The sequence below is a fragment of the Chiroxiphia lanceolata genome, chromosome Z (assembly GCF_009829145.1).
Source record: "Chiroxiphia lanceolata isolate bChiLan1 chromosome Z, bChiLan1.pri, whole genome shotgun sequence".
In the NCBI taxonomy this organism is placed as follows: domain Eukaryota; kingdom Metazoa; phylum Chordata; class Aves; order Passeriformes; family Pipridae; genus Chiroxiphia; species Chiroxiphia lanceolata.
The window spans coordinates 66102313-66128980 of NC_045671.1; the positions used below are offsets into that span (position 1 = coordinate 66102313).

Genomic DNA, 26668 nt, shown 5'->3' on the forward strand with positions numbered 1-26668 from the left:
TAATTGAATTATGTACCCTTAAGATTCTTGCTTCCTCCCTTTGAAAGATCTGCTATAGCTGAAGGAGATGGATTTGGTAAAGGTAGTCCTGGACCACAGTTGAAACTTGCCCAGGTAGTTCTCTTACAGTGATGTTTATAAACAAACCCCCACAGGAGCACCATGATGACAGGCAAGCAGGGTGAGCACCACAGCTGGAGTTTCCAGGCATGCACCTTGGCCAGTAAAGGTTGCTTTGGTGGCAAACTAAATTATTTCCGGAATTTGATCCAAAACGACAAATGTCTATAATTGAAAATAGGGGAGTAAAAGTTCCCGAAAGCAGAAACAACACATTTTGACATTTTCCAAATTAATTCCTTTGCTTTCTTGTTTCATGAGGAACTTTCAGTTTGAAACTGACCCTGACCTGTGGTTTTGTTTGTTTGTTTGTTTGTTTTTTGTGTTTTGTGTGGTTTTTTTTTGTTTGGTCGTGTTTTTTTTTTAAGTTAGTGAAAACCATCATAAAGGAAGAAAGAGGAAGGTTTCCTTTTGGTCCACATGAACTGGAACAAAGGCTCTGGCTCACCTACTGCCACATACAGTCAGAAACTTGCCCTCCCCAGCCATTTACATGCTGTCACTAAGTCTTCTCTTCACAGGAAGAATGGAATTCAGGAAAAGCAGGATGAGATGTGTGCACCACCACTCAGGCAGGGTGTTGTAGAAATCGTTCTTTAAAAACCATTTAATTGCTAATTTCTTCCAAGTGTGGAGGGATGTGTTTACAATCTACCACCATTGTACTGTTGTTACAAGTGGTTACCTTATCTGTACCAGAGAGCCAAACTATGATACTCCCTTAATTTAGAGCTGCACAGAGAGGACCACCCACTCCCATGGCTCGCCTGTGGACTGCTGGAGTGTTTTCATTGAGTTCTTCTTATGCATTTCAGTGAGTCCCCACTTTCCAAAAAGTGTTGTGCATCCTCCATGTGTGGGAAGTGTGGCACAACATGGTGTGTTTGCATAGGTGCCACACCGCTTGTGTCTCCATCAGCTGCAAACTTCACCAGAAACAGCATCTTCTCCTAGATCTTTGGCTACTTTACTTTGGAGCAGTGTGCCAAGAACAGATGCCTGCTGGATCTGTGCCAAGAATAGTCAGAAACAGGGCTTTCCACAGGGAGTTATTTTTTATCAGTTGCTTGCTTTTTAATCCATGTGACAAGTACATCACAGACCGTCACCTTCAAGGGATACTAATTAGGCATCTAAAATGAGATTAAGTGGACTGGCAAAGCCATTTGGCTGCTATAATTACTCTCCTCCTGTTTATGTTGTGCCTTTAGCTGAAGTTTGGGCAGGACTGATGAGAATGCAGGATCACTCATGGGTGTAAATTAGGGTTGGTCACATTTCCCTGTTTTTCTGCGTGGCTGCTGCAGATTTCAAATGGAAGCCAAGCACAAAGGAGATGAAGCTTAGTGCTGCTTCCTCCATCACTGGGCCCCTTGCACAGTCAATATGCTTCAGCACTTTTGGGGGCGGTTCATACGTCACCGGTTGTTGTAGGTCTTCACATGTGATCTCCTGGCCTCCTCTGCTGCACTGTGGAATCTGTGGTTCCTGCAGTTTCTTTTCAAAGGATGGGGAACCCATATCCCTCTGAGGAGTATGCTGTGGGAATAACCTCAGACAGCAGTTGCTTGGCTCAGTTTATGTGAGTAAAATGCCATGGGTCATGATGCAAGAGATATCAAATAGAACCTTGTTAGCAGAGTTAGTCCACTCTGACAAAGGTGGGGTATTGACACAATTATAGCTTCCAATTTCTTTCCTCCTAAGACAGAGTTTAGTTTGAAAGGTGATCGGGTTGCAGTGCATGCATAGAGCCCCCACGCTGCTGTCCTAAGGGCACTATATTGGGGAACAGCCATGGGATGTAATTCAGGAGGCACTTACAAGAATGGCAAAAGACTTGTGCCAACCTCCGCCTTGTTAGCCCTAGATTTAATAGATAGATACATGTATCCTCAAAATTTGTCTGGAAAAGTTTGCATTAGGAAACAGAGGCCTTGACTGGAAAAACTGAGATGTCTGACAGAGTATATGAGCAAGCAGAAGGGATGGCAGCACATGGATGGGGGTGTGTGCATAAATTTTCAATTTACATAAGGATGATTGGCAAAGGCTCTCTGGGCTTTAGAAGGAGAGAGGCCCTGAAGCTCAGATGACATTTGCTGGAGAGAAGAGGAAGGAGCTTGAGAGCAGGCCTCAAACACATGCAGCATATTTAGGTCGTCATCATCATTTCTGGTGCATTTTGGTTATGAGGGGAGAAATCCTGGGGAGCAGAAGGCTCTGCTGGAAGGCAGCATGTGGTGAGCCTTCCTGGCAAGGTCTCCAGATGCCCCATTCTCCTCCAGTGCTTTTGTATCACCTATTTCTGCTGCCCCCAGGAAAATGATCCAAACTCCTTCCTTCCAGTTTTTGTCTCGTGGGGTTGAGATTAGAACGTGTTTCAGCGTAACATCCTGCACCTTTGCTTGGCTTCTCTCCCTAGGAAAAGGGAGTAGAAGAGACATTTAGAGAGCCCTAGGAAAGGCTCAGGGAGAAGTGGAGCAACCCATCACTTTATTGAGAGGGGTGTTCCTCTAAAAAATGTCAAATCCTCTGTTGAAAGGTGGTAAACTTAGGTGTGTGGGTTTTTTTGTTAAAAATAGTTGAAAAATGTTGTGCAGGATTTGTTAAAAACCCTTTACAGTTGAAAGACAAATGTTTAAAGAGTAATGAAGAAAGAGGTCTTCCACTGAAGCTCAAATTCAGGCTTACACACTCATGGAAAGCCAATTCCCAAAGGACAGAGCTACTTGCAACCAGGTACTGCCATATGACATCCCAATGGCACTGTGCTCCACAGTTTCACAGGGACAGCTCACACACAGTTCTGGGGGGGGGGGATTCTTGTTCCTCCGGCTTGCTGGTGACTCACAGGCATGAAAGACAAATGTATTGAGAAATACGCTGCCAGTGACAGCTCTGATTACTTCCAGACCATCTCCATAAGCCTCCACAGCCTACCTATGCCATCCCAGCCATGCTTGATCTCTCACTTCCACTTGTCTGCTTGCCTCCATCCTTCTGGAGGTGTGCAGCGAAGGTATCGCTGGCTTATCTGCTGCTAAAGCCCTATCTTTTCCCCATCTTGGATTCTTTTCCAGGAAAAAGGACTGCACACAGTTCCCTCTTCAGCCAGGCCCCTCTGCCAGTGCCTCTCACACCGTATAAGCCCAGGAGGGGGTCACCTCTGCTCTGGAGCAGTCTGTGGGCTCAAGGCCTTATCAAACAGTGGAGGAATAGAAGCACATGCCTACAACAAGGCTTTGCATTCAGCCAGTTAAGTCAGACAACACCTCCTACCTGTGCTCTCTGCAGTAGAGACAAAACCTGCCTGGGTTTCCTGATTTTCGTTCCCCATGCAGCCTTTAGTGCGGCATCCCACTGCAAACTCAGCAGATTCTTTCCAAGTCAGTGGGAACTTCTAGCTGAGCCCTGCTCACCAGCTTCAATGCTGCCTTTCCTGCTCTGCAGAACCCTGGTTTCTCTGTGTCCTTCATGCCGCTTCCCACCTGCTGCAGAGTGTAGAGAAATTGCCAGCAGCTGAGGTCTAAGGCTATTTTGGCCGTGTCATGGCTGTTCCTCCAAAGATCAGTGACGTGACAGGCTTTGCTGTACAGAAATCAAACACCAGTAGTGTGCCATGACATAACTTTTTACATATGACCACGAGGCACGTGTGGTGTAAGGTTTAGCTTTTCTGAGGTAACAGCCACCAGGGGGTGATGGGAAGGACAGCAAAAGAGGAGTGTTTGGCACTTCTCAGTAGGAGGCATGTGCACATCCCTCCATCACCCCAAGGCCCAGGCTCTATCCTCATACAGGCGCCTCTACAACATACTGTTGCTACAGCTCGTGGTGTTGAAAGATGTCTCAGAAGGATCACTGTGGAGTTCCTCAAAGAGTCACAGAAAGATTTACATCTGGTGGTCTTAAGCCCACCTACCTGATTAAAGCAGGGCTCACAAAAACTAGGTCAGGGCCTTACTCTGTCTGTCTGGAGAATCTCCAAGGACAGAGATCTCACCATCTCTCTGGTGCCTGTCCCAGACCTGCACCACTCTTGTAAAAGGAGGGTTTTTTCGTATGTCCAACCAGAATTTTTCCTGTTGCGACCTGTCTTGTCTTTTCCCTGTGAACCTGCGAGGATAGTCTGTGTCTCTCCTATGTAACCCTGCAAGGCAGTGGAATGGATTACAGAAACTGGGTACCCTCCTGACCTTCTCTTTTCCAGGCTGAACAAGCACAGCACCCTTCTCTTCCACCCCTTACTGTTTATTAAGCTGTGCATACCCTCTTGTTGCATCAAAGTATTTTCTTCTTCTTTTATTTTTGCCACCTCTTCCTGGTGTAGCTTTCTCCTAAACGCCTCTCCCATCATGGGTCACTCAGGTACAAAAGGATTACTTCTGACCACTTTGAACAAGAAAGTGTATCACCCTGCAGAAAAGAACCCAGAGACCCAGCCAACACCCCACCATCAAGACCACTGGAGATGTGCTGCAGAGAAATGCCAATCCCAAGAGAAAGCCCACTTAAACTCCCGGTAGATCTCTTTGGTCCTTTATTTCTGTCCTTCCCACGCTCCTCTTGCTGGTGCTTAGTTCTGAAGAGATGCACTGCTCTCAAGTCAACAGGCTGCGTTACCTTCCTAAGAACACTCTTTCCAGTCTCCACTTGTGTGAGCTGTTGAGTGGTTAAGTGTGGACTCAAGCCTCCTTGTCATAGCTCAGTTAGGCAGGCATTTCACCAGTGACATGGGTGCATCCTGCTGGAGAGGTGACGGCCCTTGAGTTGGCTGGAATGGGGGGCACACTGACCTCAGGGTCTTCTCTTTTCCACTGTGCTTGACTACAAAATGTGCTGTGGCCTTAAGCACGCACAGCTTGTGTCAGTAACATCATAGGATACAATGTGAGACACATCAATTCAGTCACAGAACAACTGTTAAGACTGTTGATCAGCAGCTACTTTTCCAGAACGAACTGCAAAATAAAACCTAGTTAGTGAAAGGGAGGATTCAGCTGGTTTTGATGCTTGAAGGCAACTCGTTTCTGCTCAAATCACTAAACTCTGCTGCCACGTGGATCAGGCCTCCAAAGGGCACAGTTCTCCCTGCTAGGATGCTGTAACAAACCATCCTGATGCATCCTGATGGCCTAGCTATCAGGCCACTAAAGACTGCACGCCAAAAAGTTCCAGGTACTTGCTGATGCCAGTGTCATGTCCAAAAGCTACCAGACCAAACAGTGGAAAAACCTGAGAAAGACATTTTCATGTGAAAACCTGGCCTTTCTCTTCACTTTTCTAGGCAGGCCACATTTTGTGTTGCTTGACTGTCCGAGGAAAGAAAAGCACTGAACCTTCAGTGATTAGATCTAATGTGACAAATGGGATTTTGGGGGTGCTTGAATAAAACTGAATAGGGAGGCAGACATGCTCTGCAGCGTGTTGTAGATGTCAGAGGCAGGTGCTGCAGGTTTCTTGCACATGCTGTAGTGAAGGTGATGCAGGGTTACCATGCACCACAAAGGGACACAGCTTTTCTGATTTCCCTGCCTCTTAGGCTCTGCCCTCTTTTCTGTGCTTTTTGTTTTGTGACTGCAGGAAAGACGCTTTCTTCGAGAAGGCCTTGAAAACTCAGAAGCGTGGATCTTTTTAAACTTTCCAGTTAAATATTTACTGTCCCAGACAGAAAATGCTTCATTCATCAATTGTCTGAATGCCCCCACCTGGAAAAGAAGCACAGAGCCTCAGAGATCCTTCAGCAAACAAATTCCTTCTCATTACCAACTCTGTGGGCATGACTGTTCTCAGGAAACTTGAAAGTCAAGCTGCTCAAGAGTGCTGCCCATACATGTTTACCTTGTACTCCAACTTCCCTCTTCAGACTAAATCAGGTACTTTTTGTCTGGTTTGCCTAAACAAGTACAGCTAAGAAATGAATGCTGGAGCAGTCCTGGGGGTTCAGCCAGGCTAGCCCCAGGTTTCTGACACTCGTTTCTGTATGATTCCTGTAAACCAGCAACACCCACATGCTCCTCAGCACCACACACAGACAGCAGAAATGCTTGTATACGAATATTTTTACGTGTTCTTGACCTTACTCTTATACCCTGACTCGTTCTTTTACATGAAGGAGTAAAAGGCTTATTCTTTTACATGGAGCTGACATCCGCAAAAAACTGCTTTCTAACCAAAGGTCAGACTGTGGGCTGCCCTGCCTGTGGAAGTAGGTATTTCAGGCCTTGAACTTCAGCTGCATGTCCCTGAGAGTCCATCAGGCTAAGCTGGAAGTGGCAAAGGTGACTGTGAAGGGCAAACCATTTCCCCTGCAGCCTGGACTCATCCTGTCAGACCTTCCCAGGAAGGAGCACAACCCCACGATGTTCCGTGGAGGTCCGGTCACCATCCCCTGAGGATAACAAATAGGCTGAAAGAAGCTGCGTTCAGCAGGAGTAGATAACTTTGCAGTGTGCTGAGTGGAGGACATGGCTGCAGCGTGATGAGTGTATTTGTAATATTGACTGCGAAAGCCAAAATTGGTGTGTCAGGTTAAACCCATCCCAGCTAGTGAACTTCTGAGCAGTGCTGCCATGAGCGTGAGAGTCAACAGTTTCAGTGAAATTTCAAAAACTGATACCAAATGTTTGTCTTAGCAACTCAGCGTATTTCAGCCCTCAGATATTAAGTTGTATTGACATATTTCAGAGCACCACAGAGCGAGCCTGTGTATACTTTTGCTTAAATGATAATGTGAATTCATACCTGATAGGACTACTGTGCTGTTGGCATGGGTGGAGTGGTTCTTGGGAGAGATCTGGGCCCCAGATTTTGCAGCATTGCTCAACAGTCATTTTCTGGAGCTTGTACCTATACTGGAAAGCCTCAGAACATGGAAATACTGCAAAGAGCCATTTGCCTGAGCTGGACAGGTGTCTCTGTGGCTGACCAGTACTTGGAGCCAGAGCATCATGACCCTAGTAGTCAATGTTTATTAAAGAAAGGTATGCAAGAGCATTTTGTCAGAAAAAAAGAAAATAAAGGGGGGGAAAAAAAGAGAAGAAGCCAATCTAATAAAGGAGAGAGCAGTACACATGTAACAGAAAAGCAGCATGGTTTAGTTACACATTTGTTCGGTACTGACATGCAAAGGGCCTGGGCTCTCAAAGATGCTGCCCAAGTGCCAGGATGAAATCCTGCCTCTAAGTATCATCTTTTAACCTGGCCAGAGTCCAGAGGACCATCACCAGCTGACCGCAATGTCCTGTGCTGTCCAAACTCCTGCTGCTTAATGCCTTGCACGGCAAATAGCACCTTTTCCCATGCAGGCTCACACTATTCCCTCTTCCAGGGACCACTTCTAGCCAGTCCTGACTGACTGGTACAGCCATAGGAGCATTAAAGTATCATCAGAAGAGCATTTGTCTTCTCAGTGTGGCTGCAGTTCCTGTGTACCTGCTGGGGATGGAGGCAGACATCACAGATTGGAGAGAGATCATTGCAAGGTCACAGAGATGGTTGGTGGGTCTAATGTAGAGAGGAGAGATGGAGGGGATCAGGCTTTGTTAGCCTGGAGAAGAGACATGTCAAGGAAGCCCTAATGGCCACTCATCAGAGGTTACTAACCTCCTCTCAGAAGTTCACAGGGATGTCTGGTCTTAAAAAGCTTTATTTTATCCCTTGTCATAAGGGACAAAAGGGACACATTGCAGCATGGGAAAATCTGTTTGCAGGTGAGGAGAAAAACAACAGTGGTGCAGCCCTGGGACAGTGCCAAAAGAGGTGGTGGGATTTCCACTGCTGGACATGTTCAAAACTTAGCTGGACAAGGCCCTGACCAACCTGACCCTGCTTTGAAGGCAGTGGAGCTTGGAGAGGGGGGTGGGAGTAAAGACCTTCAGCTGTGCCTCCCCACCTGAAAGTTTCCATGACTCTGTGTGCAGAGCCTGCTGCTCCCAGCCATATGTTAATCATACCTTAAAAAATAATTTCTGAGTAATCCTGAGGATTATTTATGTGACCCTGGGGCTCACTCATGTGAGTACCAAGTATAGGACTTGCTCTTAATTGAAGAGTTAAACATAAGTCAGCAGCCCAACGGGATTATTCAGTCTGCAACGGTGTCTGGCAAATGGGCATGTGTGTTTTCCATCCGTTCCTTTCAGATGTTGTTCTGATATAGCATTTGTTGCAACACTGTGTAACTATGTAGAATTATTTCCCATGGGTTCCTGGTAGGAAGGAAGGTCAGGTCTACTTTCAGTAGCGTGTTTCAGTTTTCTTTCATGTCTGTCAGGTTACAGAAGTGCTAAAAATCAAGTTTTACATCATTGACCTCCTGTTGATCTCTATTGTCAAAATATTTGGAGGCATACAGAGGAATCCCTAGTGCACCTTTACCAAGGACTTGGTGCTTTGTGATTTCTTGGGAGTGGGTCTTTTCAGGACCTCTTCAACCAGTTGATCTGCCTCAGCTCTTATGGACCAGGAAAGCCACTTAAATTTTAAGGAAGCTTGTTTCACTCGCTCATTCACTGACAGATTTTCCCATATCCACTCTAAGATGTGTGTTCACAAGCACAGAGAGGTGTATACCCAAGCAATCTGGCCAGGATCACTTGGGATGACACAGTGGATGAGGGACACAGGTATCAAGTTCTCATTGAGTCTCTTGCAGCCCCTCTTCATGGGTGATGGTATAAATTGGGTTTGGGGCAGGTCTTGCATGCTCTGTAGGATACAGGGGCTGCTACACGGTGCTAGTTTTGCCTCCCTTCAACATCATTTCTCCTTAGTTTGGGTTTCATGAGGTATCAGAAAGAGGCAAGGCAGAAGTGTGTTCTGGGACCCTGTTGCCATCCTCCCATTGTCAGAGCATAAGGTCTCTTGTTTGTAAATCACCACCTAATCTCAGCACAGGCCTCCTGGGCATGGCATAAGAAGCTGCATTGAATCAAAGCAAATTCTCCCTCTTAACCTTAGGCCTTCTACAAGAGTCCCGTGAAATGCAATTTAAGGAGCTCAGAAAAATTTAGATTGGAAGGCGTCTTTGGAGGTCCCTATTCCAACAACCTGCTCCAAGCAGGGCATACCACAAAGCTAGATCAGGTTATCTCCAGCGAGGGAGATCCCACCACCTCCCTAGGCCATGTCCAAGGACTGCACCATGCTTGTGGGATGGTTTCATTTCTGTTTTCTCAAAACTTCTCTTGGAGTGAATGTCCCAAAACTGAACTTAGTTCAGGATGCTGCCTGATCAGTGCCATGTAGCAGTGGAGAGGCCCTTCTCTCCACTAGCTTTTAAGGACAATCTGGGCCCTGGTCAGCCACCAAGGTCTCAAGGCCCCTAGCTGTTGTTCCTTGCTGTCCATCAAGATTGCAGCGCTTTTCTTCAGACCATGGCCCTCATTCTGCACACTGCTGGGCTCCTGCCAGCCAGGGGCAAGACATATCCTTTGCTCAGGCTGTGTTCCAGGAGGTTCATGGCATCCCATTTCTGCAGTCTGCTAAGGCCCCTCTTAAAGGGCTGAGTTCCCCTCCAGCTGCTCCCCCCAGTGTGGAATTATCCCCAGAGTCCTATATCTCCTCTTCTAGTTTGTTGATAAAGATGTTAAAAAAAGTTGGCGTGATATTACCCCTGAGAAACGGCACCTCTAACTGTCTGCCAGCTACTCTTTGACTGATGTTTACTCTGTTCTTGAACCTGATGGCCCATCCAGTTTTCCACTCACTTAGCAGTTTGCCTATGAAATCCATATTTTCATCGGCTTAGCTGCAAAAGTAATGATCAAAAACTCAAAAATAACTCTTGCAAAAATGTTTTCCTTCCTAAAACATCATCATTTGCAGACACGTTTTGTTTTCATCAGTTTGATCCTTTGGTGTTGGCCCAACCTGGGAACTGGTATTGTGCCACCTGCTCTGAGTACCCTGTTATTCTAACAGAGAACACCCACCCATCACTTCATACTGGCACCAGCAAAAAGGTTTTGCCATATATGAAAACTAGGAGGGAAATCCATCTTTTGTTAGCTCCTAGAGTTTGAAAGTTCAGGTATTGTTGACCAAACAATAAAACAGATATCATGAAGGAAATGGACTGACGGTGCCTTGTAAACATAGTTTTACTAATTAGGAAAAAAAGGGAGCATTGACGCTTTTATTATCTTAGGACAAAAAGTGAGCTACTGGAAGGAGTTACAAGCAGCAAAGAAACATGGCTTTGTCTGCAGGTTGGGTGTGCTTTAATCTGACATCCTGACAAAGCTATACGGTGAGTAATACCTAGAGTATGTCTGCCAAAGCTCTAGAGCCAAAGCACAGAATCTACCTGTCACTCCAGAAGGGCCCGAATGAATAGCAGGACGCTAATCCCTTGGGCACCACTTAGCCTGATGCATCTGGCTGCAATAGTAGGGAGCAGGTGATGCTTCCTTTTGGATTACTACAGGTGTGGAGCTCCCACACACAGAGAAAACCACACGGCTGCTCATTGCTTCGGGTTAGCTAAAGCTTTCTGGTAATGGAAAGTAATGTGCTTAAACTTCCAGGGCACTTGCTATTCACTGTTTCAGAACTAAAACAGACTCATCTTTCTCAGGATGATCCCATACCTTCATGCATTTCAAACTTTGTTTTGCTATGATGAGGTGTTAGGTGGGAAGTTCAGACATTGTTTCTCTGTGTGCTTCCCTAAAAAGCCTAGCTTTCTTCTTAGGAAAAAGCATTATACTGACAAATCCGTGAGTAGCTCATATAACTACTGATCATCTTAAGTTATTAGATCCGAACCAAAAAATGCCTTTTCCAAGTGAGATATTGGAAAATTTTGCTATTTACTTTTTTCCTTTTATACAGGAAATATACCTAGAGTTTTTCTTACACCACAATAAAAGTTAAGAGAAGATGTTACCTCTGTATCTGGTCCTTTGTGTAGGTCATCACCATGTTGATACTGGTGCTTACTGAGCAGGGGGCCCTCTCAATCAGCATTTCAGAGAATCCTTTGGGGAAGTTCCTGGGAACACCCAAGAGGAACCGTCCTCTTGAAAGGGTCCTTCAGCTGGGCTTTTTCTATCAGTTTCTCATTTCAGTCACCTTTATTTCCTTACCTAGCTGTGAGCACTGTGTGAGCTACCTGAATCGCTAGGAATCTGCTAATAGCTAAAGGCTGTGGATTTTACCTATTTTGAAAAGACAAACATATTTATTCGTACCTAGAATGACTCTGTTGCAAACTAAACAATAAAAATAAGCCACGTCTGTGAGAACTTTCTGAGTTATGTCACCAAAGACACAGTATTGTACTATCATTCTTACAGGTGAGAAGAGATGCACATTTTGAGAAAATGTTCACAGATGGATAAAATGAAACAATTGGCTCAGTCACTGCATGGGTACAATAGATTTCAAACCCATTAGATAGCAACAGGGAAGCTTTCCTGCAATTGCTCTCAGAAAAAAAAAAAAAAGTAATTTTAGTGTGGAGTCAAGATTTGAACTCTGCTTCTTCCACTTCCTGGAATGGCAGGACCTGGATTTCTTTGGATCATTTACTTACTGTCTTGTATATGACAGATGGGAAGAGGTGCCTTTCATAGACTGCTCAGGCACATATTTTAAATTGAGTTCCTTTTACTACCAAATCAGTTAAGTGTATATGCTATCACAGTGCAAAACATTACAGTGAAAAGAATGAGGAAGGAACATTGCATCATCCATCAGGATGAGCCTCCCTGACTTGCTCTTATCCCTAGCCAACCCCACATCTCAGGTGTACAAAAATGTTGTGTCTTGCTTTTGGGGTCACAGATTTGAGCTCTGCTGGTTCAGATCCCAGAGGTGTGAGAGGTATAAAGCTAAGGGTCATCTGCAGGATGCAGACCTTGAGCAGTTTATCCCTACTAAACCAAAAGACTTCTCTATTGAATACTTACTTAGTAGATCAGTGACAGCGGGGTGCAAAGGCTTTACTCATCAGAAGCCACATTTCAAACTCCACCCTGAAACCAGAAGCGTGCTATAGTGTCATGTGCATGCAGAAAAATACCCAGCTTAGCAAGGAGCTGCCATATCCTGCCCCAGCTTCAGCTTTCAAGGTGATTTAAGGTGGAGCTCCTGTGGAGTGACTGTGATGTTGAATCTCCAGGTGATAACTGTCCTGCTGATGACAAGGAGTGTCAGCATCTAAAAGCTCTGCCGGCAGCCTGATGGCCAGTAGGAAGAAAAAAGTCCCAATGGACTCACTGCTACTCAGTCCTCCAGGAACAACAAGGAAACCACCTCCTTCACCTGGAGAGAGCTGCATCTGCAAATACAGACACCTCCCAGCTGCAAAGCAGATATGCTTTATTACTATCTTCCAGGACCAACATCCCTTGTATCACAGGGATGTTGGAGTAAGCTTTGACTTGTTTCTCTCTTATAGGGCCCAAGCTCAGCCCTGTGCAGGGAAGAGCACTGAACTGCCCTGCCTGTGTTTGGAGCCACATTAGAGCTTGGCACTGCTGGTAGTACCAGGAGACAGTGTTGAGACATGCAGAGGGAGAAGTGGGAGGGTAAGGGTAAGGGGGGAGAGGTGGTGGCAGCCTAGGGCTGCTTCACCTTAACTCCATGTGCTAGCAAGTTTCTTCTAACAGGGATCTCAATCAGCTACCTGCCCCATGGAGGGATGTGACAAGTTGTTCAATTATTGCAGATGAGTGTCTGCACTTGGACTGTTGTAACTTTTGGGGCTACATTAAGCTTTATCACATTCAACAGGTTTAATTGTCGTAATACAAATATGTCTTCTGCTTATCTCTGGAAGCATTCCTCCTCCCCCCACCCCGCCCCACCCTCCCCTGCATTTTGAAGACTTAGGTTTCAAGTTCACATCTATCAGTATAAAAAGTAGCAGGACGTGCCCTATCATGTCCTGGACACCCTAAGCCAAAAAAAGAGAGAGCTGCACCCTTTTCCCCTCATTTAGATACTATCTTTTATATGCACTTAAAATGTGCACATAAAGCCTTATCACGCCCAAACCATTTCCGAAGCAATGAGCAGTCACTTTAACTCTCAGACTTTTGAAGGACTGTAAATTCCAGGGTAATTTTACCACTCCCTCTGAAAGTCTTTTGTATTTGTGATACTGTATTCGTCTCACAAACAAAACAGACCTGAACATATCAATCACATTATCAGCACAGAGAGGATTACCTTGCAAGGCACTTAGAATATGCTTTGCACTCCTGTTGAGTCCAAAATAGCAGGTAGCCCATCTTACTCTGTAATAGGATTAACACTGGTGGAAAAAGTGTTAGTGCCTTTCTGGTGTTCATAAAACCCAATTCTCCTATTAAGTTAGAGATGCATAAAATAGCAAGTACTTAAGTTGAGTAAGTATTAAAAAAACCCCCACAATACCCTGGAGTATTATCATCAGACCACTATGGCAGAAAGGCATGAGATAAGGTATTTCTTGACCCTACAGCCTATAAAATCTTTGGGATAAAGCCTTATGGTTTTTTCATGGTGATCTGGAAAGTCCAAACAGCAGCAAGGTTTTCTCTGACGTGCAGAATCCAACTTGCAAAAGTCAGAGCAAGAAGTACCAAAGAACAACTCACAACTCCCTTCTTCCTTTTGCCTTTGCCTTTCTCAGTAAGAGATCAAGGTTACAGGTCAGCTTCTTTCCTGCTGAACACCTATGAACTTTGTGCACTGGGTCATCACCCATTCCCTCTCCAAGGCGATTCCTACACCTGGGGAAGGACAGGGATGACCTTGATGGTTAGAGCTTAAGCCTGACTCAGGCAGGATCACTTGGCAGATTATGTTTTCTCACATGTCTCCTTGTGTGTTGCTGGTACATCTTTCATGAGCTAAGTGACTCTCAGTGAGGCTCAGTTCATTTCAGCACCAAAGAACCAAAATGTGCTGCAGCATCGTGGCAGCCAACATGTGTAGGGTGTGCTGCCACAAGCTCTGCCAGATGTCTGAGTCTTTATATTGCTCCACGCTTTTCTGAAAACCAGGCTTCTGTGGACATAGGAGTACATAAAGATCTCAGCTTTCAACTAAGCATGACATCTGAACCCAAAGATTTTGAAGAAAAGCAATTTAACCTTCAAGTCCTACCTGACCAACCTAGTGGCCTTCTATGATGGAGTGACTGTATCAGTAAACAAGGGAAGAGCTACAAATATCATTTATCTGGACTTCTGTAAATCCTTTGATATAGTCCCCCACAAACATCCTTCTCTCTAAATTGAAGAGAGATTGATTTGACGAGTGGACTGTTAGATGGACAAGAAATTGCTGAGTGTTTACATCCAGAGGGTAGTGGTCAACAGCTCAGAGTCTCAGTGGACATCAGTGAAAAGTGCTGTCCCTCAGGGGTCTGTACTGGGACCAGTGTTATTTAATATCTTCATCAATAAGATAGATGAAGGGATTGAGTGCACCCTTAGCAAGTTTGCAGATGACACCAAGCTGAGTGCTTGACATGCCTAAAGGATGGAATACCTTTCAGAGGGACTTGAACAAGCTTAAAAAGTGAGCCCATGGGAACCTCATAAGGATTCACAAGACCAAATGCACAGTGCTGCACCTGGGCTGGGGTAACCCCCAGTATCAGCACAGGCTGGGGATGAACAGATCAAGAGCAGCCCTGCTGAGAAGGACCCGAGGTTGCTGGTGGGTGAGAGGCTGGACATGACCCAGCAATGGGCACTTGCAGCCCAGAAAGCCAATTGTATACTGGGCTGCATCCAAAGCAACACGACCAGCAGAGCAAGGGAGGGGATTCTGCCCCTCTGCTCTGCTCTGGTGAGACCCCACCTGGAACACTCTGTGGTCCAGCTCTGGGGTCCTCAGCACAGGAAGGACATTGACCTGCTGGAGCAAGTCCAGAGGAGGTCCAGCAAGTCGATCAGAGGCATGGAGCACCTTTCCTATGAAAGCAGACTGAGAGAATTGAGTTTATTCATCTGAGTTTATTCATCTTGGAGAAGAGGAGGCTTTGGGGTGACCTAATTGTGGCTTTCCAGTACCCGAAGGGAGCTACAAGAAAGCTGGAGAGGGACTTTTTACAAGGGCATGTAGTGACAGAAAAAAGCAGAATGGCTTCAAACTGAGAGAGAGTAGATTTAGATTAGAGATTAGGAAGAAATTCTTTACTGTGAGGATGGTGAGGCACTGGAAGAGGTTGCCCAGACAAGTTGTGGATGCTCCATCCCTGGGAGTGTTCAAGTCCAGGGTGGATGGGTCTTTGAGCAATCTGTTTTAGTGGAAAGTGTCCCTGCTCATGTCAAGGGGTTGGAACTAGATGGTCTTTAAGGTTCCTCTGAACCCAAACCATTCTGTGATTCTATGATTATCTATTAAAAATTCGCTACTAAAAGACAATACCTTGCCTTTCAGTTTGCTCATACTTCATAGAAGGTAATATGTGGCATTATGCCACAATCAGATATGGCTGTGTATGTATTACATTACCAAGTGAAGACCCACACATCCAATTTAACTACAAGCAATTGTATGTAAGTGGCCACTCTGCTGGGAAGATGCACACATGTGGAGTTCATCCTAGATACCTTTGCTGCTTATTTCTGAAGCCTGCTTTTATAGGAATGAACTGCCCCAAACACACAAACACAGCCTGACATGACTGTCTTCAGTGGCATTCAAAGATATAAGGCACTGCAAAAGCACAAGGAAGCAAAACAATCAACTTGTTACATATTCTTAATAGATGAGATCCTGGGATTTCAGCCATTCTTGAAATCTGTTTAATGAGAATAGATGAGTAATCTGCTATTCTGACTACCAAAAAGCCTGAAAATAATCCAGAAATCATTGATTTCCAAAACGTTAACTAAGCTGCTCCTAAACTCTGCCTGCTTTGTGCAATCCTTGAAAAAAACTTGGATGCAACAAAATATATGTCAACTTTAATACTGGATAGCTCAGCAAGATCACTTCCAATCACCTCTGGGAAAATGCAAACTTGCTTTGCAGTGTACAGATTTTAGTCAGTTAGCAGCTTACAGGAGCACGTTCTGGTTTGGGAGTGATGAGTCAAATCTCTTAGCTATTTCTGTTAGAAAAGAAATAATTTTCTGCATTTAAAAAACAAAAACAAAAACAAAAACAAAAACAAACCCTTTATGGTAGTTAAGGAAGGCTTTATGAGAGACTAAATCCTTTTTGCTTTTTTTTAGTCTTGCTCATGGTAACAACATCTCATTTCTCAGAGACAGATGAATCTTCTGGAACTTTGTCTCTTCCTTGCCTTGTACTGCTGCAGAAACTGGAGCTAATGAACCGAAAGCTGTATGAGAAGGCAAGACTCCCATTCAAAGGCTGTTTTAACCTCTTCCAACAACCCATTTGTCAAAACGTAATGAAGCGGAAAGACCATCTTTCCTACACACAGGTTAAAGATGTCTGTGCCATAAACAAAATCCTTGATACTGCTACAGCATCTCTTGTTTTAACAGAGGGCTGACTAAACAACTGCTTGAGCTACTCCACAGCCTCAAGCTGTATTCCTCCAAGGAAGACCAGCCCAGCTGAAAGCTGGGAGCAGACCCCAGTATGCTGTACCATTGTGCCTATTAAGAGTTGGTCAAACTTGACTGTGTACATAAAAAATGTATCCCATGCTACAGCAGCTAAAACCAGTGGGAAACAGAAAAATGTAGGTGCAGCTATTTCTTCCCCACAACTTTTCCTAATTAAGCCTAAAAATGTCTGTAAGGTGAGCCCTGCCCCATCTTTTTGAAACCAGTCACTACATGTGCTTGTCAAAAGTAATTCTTTCATGCTGTTCTGTAAATAAAAGCCAGCTGGAAATTGCAAGAACACACAGTGAAACAATGTAAATATCAAATAATCCAAAGTCTTTAAGTAATGTTTCCAAACACAGGGAGAGTGGCAGGTATATTGTACTTGCACAGAGGATTTCTAAAAGCCAGTATTAGTTCATGTGTAAGTGTATAAGGACAGAATACATGAATTGGGCATGGAATATGGCCCTGTGCAGTTGGAGGTTTGTACAGGACTTTCAAAATTCATACAGCAAATGACAAGAGCTCTGAGCCAACCACGTGTTACTGTATACAAGCATCCTCCACTGTCCCCGGGTCCCCTGGACAGCTTCAAGCAGCAGAAGGCACACACTGTGAAGATGTACCACCACTTTCCATTCTGAACAGCTTCTAGACCCAGCAACAAAAGATGATCTCAGCACACACGAAAAGATGTCTAGCACAAAGTGAACCTAAACTTTGCAGAGAGAGACTGTGCCCCTCTGCTCAGCACATCCGGAGTTTTTGGATGAGTTTTGGGTTTCCCCAAGACATCAGAGATGCTGAACTGAAGAGTTCAAACACAGGATCACAAAGATGTCCTGGGAATGGGAATACAGGACATTATGGTAAGAAGTGGAGGAAACTGGTCTTCTTCAGCCTGAAGAAGACAAGGTTACTGTGGGGTCTATTTGCAGTCAGCCATTGCCTATTTGAGCAAGAGGCACCTCTTCTCTGAGGCACATGAGGAAACAGCAAGACAAGAGGCATGGGTTGCAACAGGGGAAGTTCTGGTTGGACATAAGGAAAAAAATCCTTTCCATCGTTGGTGTAGACAAGGCCCAGATAAGAGCTGATTAGACCTCTGTCCTAGGAGATATTCCAGACTCAGCAGGACAAGGCAACCTGGCCTAGCTTTGGTGAGTCCTGCTTTGAGAAGGGAGTTGGACCGGGGGGGCTCTGTATGTTTCTCTTCTAATCTACATTTTTCCATGCTTTTTATCACCCTCAGGTGTAGATTTTACAGTTATTGATTTGGGGATGTAGGTAGGCTTTCGGCATTTCTGAACTTCAGGTGTCTGAGCATCCCTTGTGAGTCACCTCTCACTCAGCCACCATCACTGTTTGCCATGAGGCTTTCAGAAATAGAACTTAGAGAGCAGTTCTGGACATGAGATACAAGTTTAAGAGACCTCAGCTCACTCCTTCCACTAACAGCACTAAAAAACCCGAAGTTGTTTGCCCTCCTCTATTCTTTCGTTAGCTCCAGTCCCTACTTTCTGCATCTTGGTCTGCCACCAGATCCAGAAGAGCCTATCCTGAGCCTCCCTGGCAGCAGGCTTGGCCAAGACAGGGACACAGATCATGGTGCTGCCTCCCACCCTGGTGCCCCCCATCCCAGATGTTCAGCAGCGGGGCAGGATGGAGGTGCACCACAGTGGCATGGGGATGTGCCATCCCTCCCAAACCTCTCTGCAGTCCCCTCACTCTGGGGTGGCCGATAACAAACCCAGGCTGTGGAGCCATCTTGGGTTGCCCAGGGAGCAATGGTGCCCAGGAGAGCGGTGCTACTGCTGGAGAAATCTGTCTCAGTCTTTGTGGCCTTCACCCAGCCCTTACCCTTTCCCTTCCTTCAACACCACTCACACACTTCTGTGCCCTGCTGCAGCCTATACTCTTTAAAAAAAAAAATAGCAGCCACTCATCCTTTGGCTTATTACATTTGTTAACCCACTTAACAGCACCACTGAAAGGTGAAAGGGGACCAAAACCAAAGCCTGGAAGGAAGATACCTCTTCCACTCATTTGTAACAAAGTTTTATCAACTAAAACATCTGGCATGTGTTAGTCTCACTTGTCCTTGTTTAACACAAAGCAAAGAATTGGAATAAGCCGGTAGGACGCAGCACTGGAAGCTTGGGGGCAGTGCCAGTGGCCAAAAAGATTTGGTTTCATAGGTGTGTTTCTTTGACTTGAAACATTATTATTATATTCCAAATGGGTTGACAAGGCAAACAAGCACAATTGCTTCGTAGGCAGTCAGTATGGATGCTGAAAGCAGAGCCCCTTGGCCCATCCCTTCCCCAGACAGCTACTGCCTTCCTGCAACACTCCCAGTACACAGCCCGTCTAACGTGTTATTTTGTATGAAGAGTTCAGCCAAATGAGCCGTGAAGCAACGAGACAGGCAAAAATGAAGCAAGTACAAACCATGCCCACAGCAGCACTCAGACAGGTTGAGAACTGTCTGCTCCTCCTTCATGGATGCTGTGACGAAGACCTGGCTGCACCAGCATGGCAGGAGGACTCTCATGGATGTTTATCTCACCAGGAGCAAAGAGCAGAATACCAAAGAAATAAATACCCTCCTTGGCCCATTTTCTCCCTTGCTGGCCCAGTTTCCCTCTTTCTTTGGTTTCCAGCTCCATTCTCTTTGCTGGGCACAGCTGAAGAGAATCTCTGCCTGCCCAAGCAGCCAGGCAGCACCTTCCCTAGGCCAGTGCTGTGCAGCACCATTCCTGCAGTCTAAAGGTTTGTTGGGGCCTCCCAGCAGACCGGAAATACGCACAAAGCCTGTTTTCACCATCAATAACTTATCCTTATGTTTCCTGCATATTTCCAAGAGTTGGGGTACATGGCAGAAGAGCTGAAGCTGCCTGGGAGCTGGATCATCTGTGTGGCAGCTCTTATCTACAGAAGGAACCAAAGCTGTCCTTACCTGGGCAAGTACATGGAGGCTCCAGACTCCTTTCCCTCTGGTGGCTAAATCCCCTGAGATGCACAGCAGGCTGGGAGGTAGCTGGGACACTCAGCCAGCTCCCAGGGACAGCCCTGGAGGATGCACCCCAGCAGGCCATGCTGTTCCTGAGTTATCACACACTGGGGTAGTTCTGTTCCCCACAGCCCTGCCAGGAGCGTGTCCCAGCTCCTGCACAATGCTGGCTTCAGGGTACCTCTCCAAGCACCCTGTCACCTAAATATGTATAGACACTTATACCACCTGGTTTGCCACTGTTGCTGCTCAGGGGCTGGTTTCGGTCAGTGGAAGCAAGGATGAAGGAAAAACAGTGTCCAAGGGCTAGGAGCTGAGGTAGTCTGGTGGGACTGTGGTTGGGACCTGTGTGGTTGGGACCCTATGTGTGCTTGAAACTGGCCTGAATTTGAAGGGATACATGTGAGGATTGTTACAGGAGTTTCCTGAAGGATCCAGGACCATTCCACATCTTGGAGGCCGACAGGCGCAACTCTACCCCATACCTGCACAGTTACATCCCCTTTCCCCTCTGCTACACCAGATCAACACATTCAGTCTGTGGATGGGGAGCTCTCCCAGGCCTGGGTATTGTTTGGGAGTGTCTGAGCCAAAGCAAGTGGCAAGGACAGTGAGGAACACCACACAGAAGTGATGGTGGTGGTGTTGTCAGGCCAGCGCCCGGCTGGGAATTAAAGGAAAGCACAGAGATTGTATTTAGGTGAAGTTTTGGGTCATGAAGCAAAACTGGGGGATGGGGAAGGACAGGTACCATGGGATGTAAGGCCAAAGCAGCATATATGTCATGTCTTCTCTTATCTCATTGCATTCCAGAGCTGCCTATTGTTGTACATGCATCTACAGTGTCACCATAATGGCTGTACCTTGAACTATGGGGATAGCTTGTGGGCAAGGACACCAGAAATGGTTTCAAAAAATGGTTTACAAAAAATTTGCTTTTTGCTTCTTTAAGGGCTATTCTTAAAGCACAGTTTTTCCTTTCCACCTGTATTTCATGATTTTGAAGGAGAAAATATTTCAGCAGCAAGAGAGGCTAATTCTGTAAAAAAACACAGAGCATTTTACTAGCATATCATTCCTAGAAGAAAATTATAGTCTGCTGCTTCATCTGTTCTTCTGCTGCCCCCCTGAGTGCCCATTGCTTGCTTTAGGACAGGCATATCTGCACAAAGAGCGGCTCTTGCTCTGAGTGCCACAAGGCCTGCGCAAGAAGCTTCTGAGGTCTGGGCTGTGCCAGCAAAAATGGGGGCTGATTCCTAGGCCAAGTCGAAAAACATGTATTTACAAATATTTAAGAAACACTAAAAGCAGAGAGAAAATCTTGCCAGCCTTCTACTGTCTAAAAGCTGAGTGCTTCTCAGCCTGAGCTGAGTTTTAACACTCCTCTTCGCAAACACCACGTCGCACCGTGCAGTGATTTCCTTTGTAAAAGGCAACTCAGAAAATAAAATAGCTCCGTTTCTTCCAGGCATATCTGAGAAGCCATTTTCTAACAGTAAAACTGACAGATTCAGCTGCTTTAATAACTGTGGTATTATCTTGACCTGAATTGCTTTCAGGGTTGAGGATTCTGCTGTGACCCTCACACATGAAACTGCTTGCAAGGGGAATGACTCCAGTGTTACCTGCTGTGGGGCCTCCAGGGTCCATTGCAAGCTGCTGCAAGAACTCTCTTCTCCTGCCAGATGTTTCTCCAGCAGCCTCACTTCATGGGTCACATCACCTTTAAAGGGCCTCTTCTACTTTCCAGTCTTCATAGTCCCATTGTAGAGTAACTCTCATGGGTGCTCCTGCCTTAGAGACCATCACTGGAATGCCCTGCCTCATCTCAACACCTGAACCTGACAAAATCATGTGCACACATGGCATCAGTCTGGATTGTGAAACTGGCCCTGGCAACAAATATGGAAAACATCTCCAAATACACCTGTGAGGCAGTTGTGGTACAGTCTGTGTTAACCTCCCAGTGGCAAATGAGTGAGTTTTCAGATGCCACCTTGAAACAGTACCTTCTGACCATTACAGACAGGAAAGAAAAGAAGGGAATTCTTCAAAAGTGCTCTCATAAGTATATAGTTCTCCTCCTTGGGGCAGGTAAAGGGACTGTCTGTGTTTCCAAATGCATCTTGGCAGGCAACAAATTAGGTAACATGGAAATGGTCACAACACCCACTAGGACCTTCACTGAAGATGCCTAAAGGACCAGGGCCTGTACAAAGGATAAGGTGACTAGTGGTGCTGGTAAAATCTTGTCCAGGTCATAATTTTTGCCTACGTCATTGAGAAGCCTTCAGACAATCAAAGAAAACATTACTTAAACAACCAGCAACCATCTGGTTCTCTCCTCCTTGGTAAACATATCTAAACACCTCCTCTTAAGTCTCCTCTTTCACATGCCTCTTACAATTCCACTTGCGTAATATTTAACCCTTATCTCCCCGGCTCATAAAGGAGATGGAAGAACTGGAAAAGGACATAAAGATATTGGGAAGATGATGAGAAGTAATGAATAGCCAACTACATCATGACATAGTGGTCTAGAAAAGAGATGACTAGAGTGAAAGCAGATCCCATCAGTGGTGAGGGGCAAGGAGAAGGTCAATAGGCAATTGGTACTCATGTGTCTCTCAGTACAAGAACAAAGAGGAAAAAACCAAAACTAGCAGAAGGCAGCTTTACATTCAACCAGAGGAAGAATTTCTTCTAACCATACACAGTGCAGCTGTGTTACCCATTATTGCTAGTTATTTTAATCCTGCAGTCTTGCCGGGATTAAAAACCCACAAGACAAACTCACAGAAGTGGATGGACAAGACAACAGGACAAGACAAAATTCACCAAAGCAAATACTGCTGTGGTCAGGAGGAACATACCTTGAGCAGAAAGCAGGGCCAAACTTTAATGCTGACTAAAGAAGAGCATGAGACCCTGTGCTGGGGCAGCCAACCACTCAAAGAGAGTTACACCTCTCTTTTGTCCCACTTCATCCTCATGCATTATTAAATCATCACTGCTATCATTAAAAACTAGCCACAGTGACTTCCAGTCATCATTTTGCCTCATGCCTTCTAAAGAAAATGTACCCTGCCTTCACATTGCCTGCTGTCAGATCCTCACTGGAGATTAACTTATCCTTGACTGTGTTACAGAGATGTGCTCAGCTGAATCCATTCTGCAAAACATAGGGAAGGAGACAGCTGAAGGGGGTCCTAGTTACAGTCTGCTACTGCCTACAGGGCATTACAGAGAAAGCAGAGCCTGATTCATCTCAGAGGTGACCAGTGACAGGGCAGAAGGCCCTGGGGGCACAAGTTGCAAGAAGGTTTGGAAGTGAGGGGAAAACTTTCCTGTGAGAGCAGCGGAGCCCCAGGACAGGCCGCAGAAAGGTGGTGGGATCTCTATCCTTGAAGAGATCAAGCACTCAAACAGATGAGGGCCTGAGCTACCTGACCTAGTGCTGTGGTGAGCCCTGCTGGGCACACTGGGATGTATTGAAAACTTCTGGAGATGTCTCCTGACACAAATCTTCATCAGATTTTGGGAACCATACTCCATCCAGTGTGACCAGCCTTGCAAGCCAGAACTGATCATCCATGTATAATCAAATACGTAAGTGTTCTTGACAGGGGAACAGCATCTTCCATGCATGATTGAGACACCAACTCACAAACTTCATGGGTGGTTCAGTGCTCAGCCGTGAGCTCCCTGACTCACACAGCACCTCTGCACTGCTGCTTGCCTGCAGTATTGGAAAGTATATGCATGAGGGAGGAGCTGTACCTGGCACACATGCTGAAGCACCTTCATCCACTTTTCTGACTACCTCGCTGAGGGATTATCTGTAATAGTGACTCCCACAGATGTCACAGGTGTTGCTTTATCCATGGCAAGGGCAGGAAGCCATAGAATCCTGCATGTAGCAGCCTTTATCTGCTGCCCTCTGGGGAATTCTCAAACGGTTTAAAGAAAAGAGAAGAAATCTCTCTTGTTTCTAATTAGTCTTTAAACAAAAGCATCACTACCAGTTCTCCCCAAGCTCAGTGCCACACTAGGCCAGGTACACCAGGCTCCAGGTACACAGCACCATTTTCATTGCCCTGAGGAACTATGGCCCACATAAAAGAGGTGGGAACAGCCAATTTTCCTGTTGTCCTGCATGGGTTTAAGTGGACACTGGAAAGTGGTTCACTTTACCCTTAAAGGAGAGAAATGGGCAGCTCCTGGATTCAGCCCTTCCTAAGACACAAAGTTTGTATCATCTGTATCAGTCTCCCATGGACCCCAGATAACAGTCCCATGGACATTTTAAAGGACCAATTTAGATGACAATTTTTGCACAGCTGCAAGAGGTGAGCAAAATCATCACTCAAAAAGAGACACTTGTTGAAAATGAAAATCCACCTCCATCTTCTCAAAAACAACATCAATATTATTTTTCTCTTTCTATCGCTCTCTTTCTCCCCCTTCTGTCTGTAATTTGCTCTTCCTGGTGGAAAGGAAAGGAAGAGTAAATTATTGCAACACTGACAAGACCTGAATAGCATCTTCTGTCACTACCAGTAAACCTTAGGAAGCAGAATGGACCTCTGACAGGGCTTTGTGGAATTCTGGATATGCTATCCATGTGTTTCTTCACTGACTGAAAATGTAAATATGAAAGCAATTCAAAGCATGTCCCTCTTCTGTCTTACTTATTTCTCCTGTTTCTGGCACATCTCTTAATTCTTTAGCAATGAATGCACTGAGTTGGGCCACATCTAACTAGTCAAGCAGGCAAAATGATGTACATTTGCCTTGCCCTTTTGCAATGAAGAAATTCAAATCAGTTGCTCTTTCTGTGCAGATGGAGGGCCCAGAAGTAATTGAAACTGACCCAGCAATGTGTAGACTGCAGTGTCACAGTGGTGGTCAAATGTTGTTATCTTTTGAAAGATCCTTTATGTGGCTGGAGACAAAATGCCTCAAGCAGAAATCTGACATAGGATTTTTCATTCTCAGTCAAACTCTCAGTTGGGGGTAATAACATAGTAATCAACAACACTTTCTCTGTAAGGCTTCCAGATTTCTACCAGATGACATCTCAAGGCATATGTGATGTGCAGCAATTCCACAGGGAACACTACATACACACACTGGATTTACCAACCACACACAGAGGAGGATTTTACCTGTGTGCTGTCTGAGCATAAGTAGTTGACCCACAGAAACCGTGAGCCAAGGTTTTGCAGCTTTCAGGCAATTTTGGATTCACTGGTTGTACACACAAAAAATAGGCCTGCACATGTGTCGTGGTTGCCATTCAGGATGAGTGGATATTGGCTATGCCTTCAGAGATTACTGCTGCATTACACAGCACTACTGTTTGAATAGTGTACCAGACACTCACAAACAGCCCAGATTCTGGTTTTTGGCCTGGACAAAATTTCTGCATGGGAAAAAGGGGACTTGCTTAGAAATCCTGGTTCTAGAGATACTCTCCGGATACTGAGGTCTCCAAAATTTAAGAAAGGCTACACTGAAATTATACTCATCCTGAGTGGTTGTCTGCTTCTCCTCATAAGCTGGACTACACACTGCTAATCAACTAAGCTGGGTCATGAAGCGAGACAAATGACGCATGACAATCCATGAGGGAGACACTTTCTATAGACGATGATAGAAGGGTTTGGAGTTTCCCTCAGGGGAGATATTCAAGAACTGTCTGGACAAAATCCACAGGATGACCTTGCTTGAGCCAGGAGGTTGGACCCTTCCAAGCAGACTCATTCTGTGATTCTGTGATTTTAATGTAAGGATTCCAAGTGAAAGTTAGGATCCTGTGAGCCAGCAGGAGGACAACCAAAGGAGGCTCTCTTTATTTAATTGGTTCCTTGCTTCTGACAGGTATCCAGAGATTTTTACTAGAACTGTGCCCCTAATCTTTTATGTGGTCTTGTAGCACCTTGCTAGCACCTGTCTTCACTGGTGGTGATAGGCACTCCCAACAGAGAGATCATGGGACAGTCATCACTGCCAGCTTAAGAACACTGAATTATGTGCCCATGACTTACACAAGACTTCTGTGCTGACTGAAACTCGTACCCACTACAGAGGGGCACACCACTGTTTGCCCTGGGGAGTGCACAGAAAGGATGCACTTTGCTCATCTGTTTGTGTAGGTTTTAAAATATTGGTAAGAAAGTCTGGGGAATATGCTTCAACAACAGAGCTGTGGTTTGGGTTAATTCAGCAGCTTTCAACTCAGTTGCTGTGCCTCTCAGGGCTGCCTCCTTTCAGTTTCAGAGAAAGAGAGAAAGAACCAGCCAGAAGCTGGCTGCCTCATTCAAAACTGCAGTGTGACTTATGGCGGGAGTAAATCTCACCAGCTTCAACTTCTACTGAGGCAAAAATCTCTTTTTTTTAGTCTCGATGCTCTTTTGTCAGCAGCATGAACACACAGAAAATTGCATGTTGCTACCATTTTTTGAGTCTATTGTTCTGTAAACGATAGATTCAGAGGAACAGTATTAAAAAAAAAAAAAAGAGAAAGAAAAAAAAAGAAAAAAGGAAACAACCCAAACGTCTGTCAACTGTGCAAAATGCATTCCTGCACTGCAGGGTGGGTGGTCTGCTTGGAGGTTGTTATGGTGTCAGCACAAACTGCCACAAGAGGTTAGTGATGTGTGTGCAAATACAGCAGCATGATCTCTGCATTTGGAACCAAGTGTATTATATATACCTGTGTATGGAATCATGTTTAACACACGCACTCCACTCACTGGCCGTCAAGTGGGAAGTGCCACTCTAACACCACATCTGCTCTCTGTCAGGAATTTCACTGGCATTTTAAAACCAAGGTGGATATACTCTCATTTTACACACAGGGAAACAGAGGCATAAAACTCACATAAAAATGTCAGATTCTGGGACCTGGAAAATGAGGTGTCTTTGAAAACGCAGCAGCAAGTTACTTGTCCAACTTCACTGATTAAATTACTAAGAAGATGGAAAGGCAAATCGA

General features: G+C 45.3%; 1 long non-coding RNA gene across 1 annotated transcript in view; it reads right to left on the bottom strand.

The window, feature by feature from the left end:
* Positions 1-2271: 2271 nt before the first annotated feature.
* Positions 2272-26668, bottom strand: part of LOC116780599 — a 33436-nt gene continuing 9039 nt past the window's right edge. The window contains exon 3 of the long non-coding RNA XR_004354529.1: positions 2272-2541. This is a non-coding gene — a long non-coding RNA (uncharacterized LOC116780599). The remainder of the gene's footprint in view (positions 2542-26668) is intronic.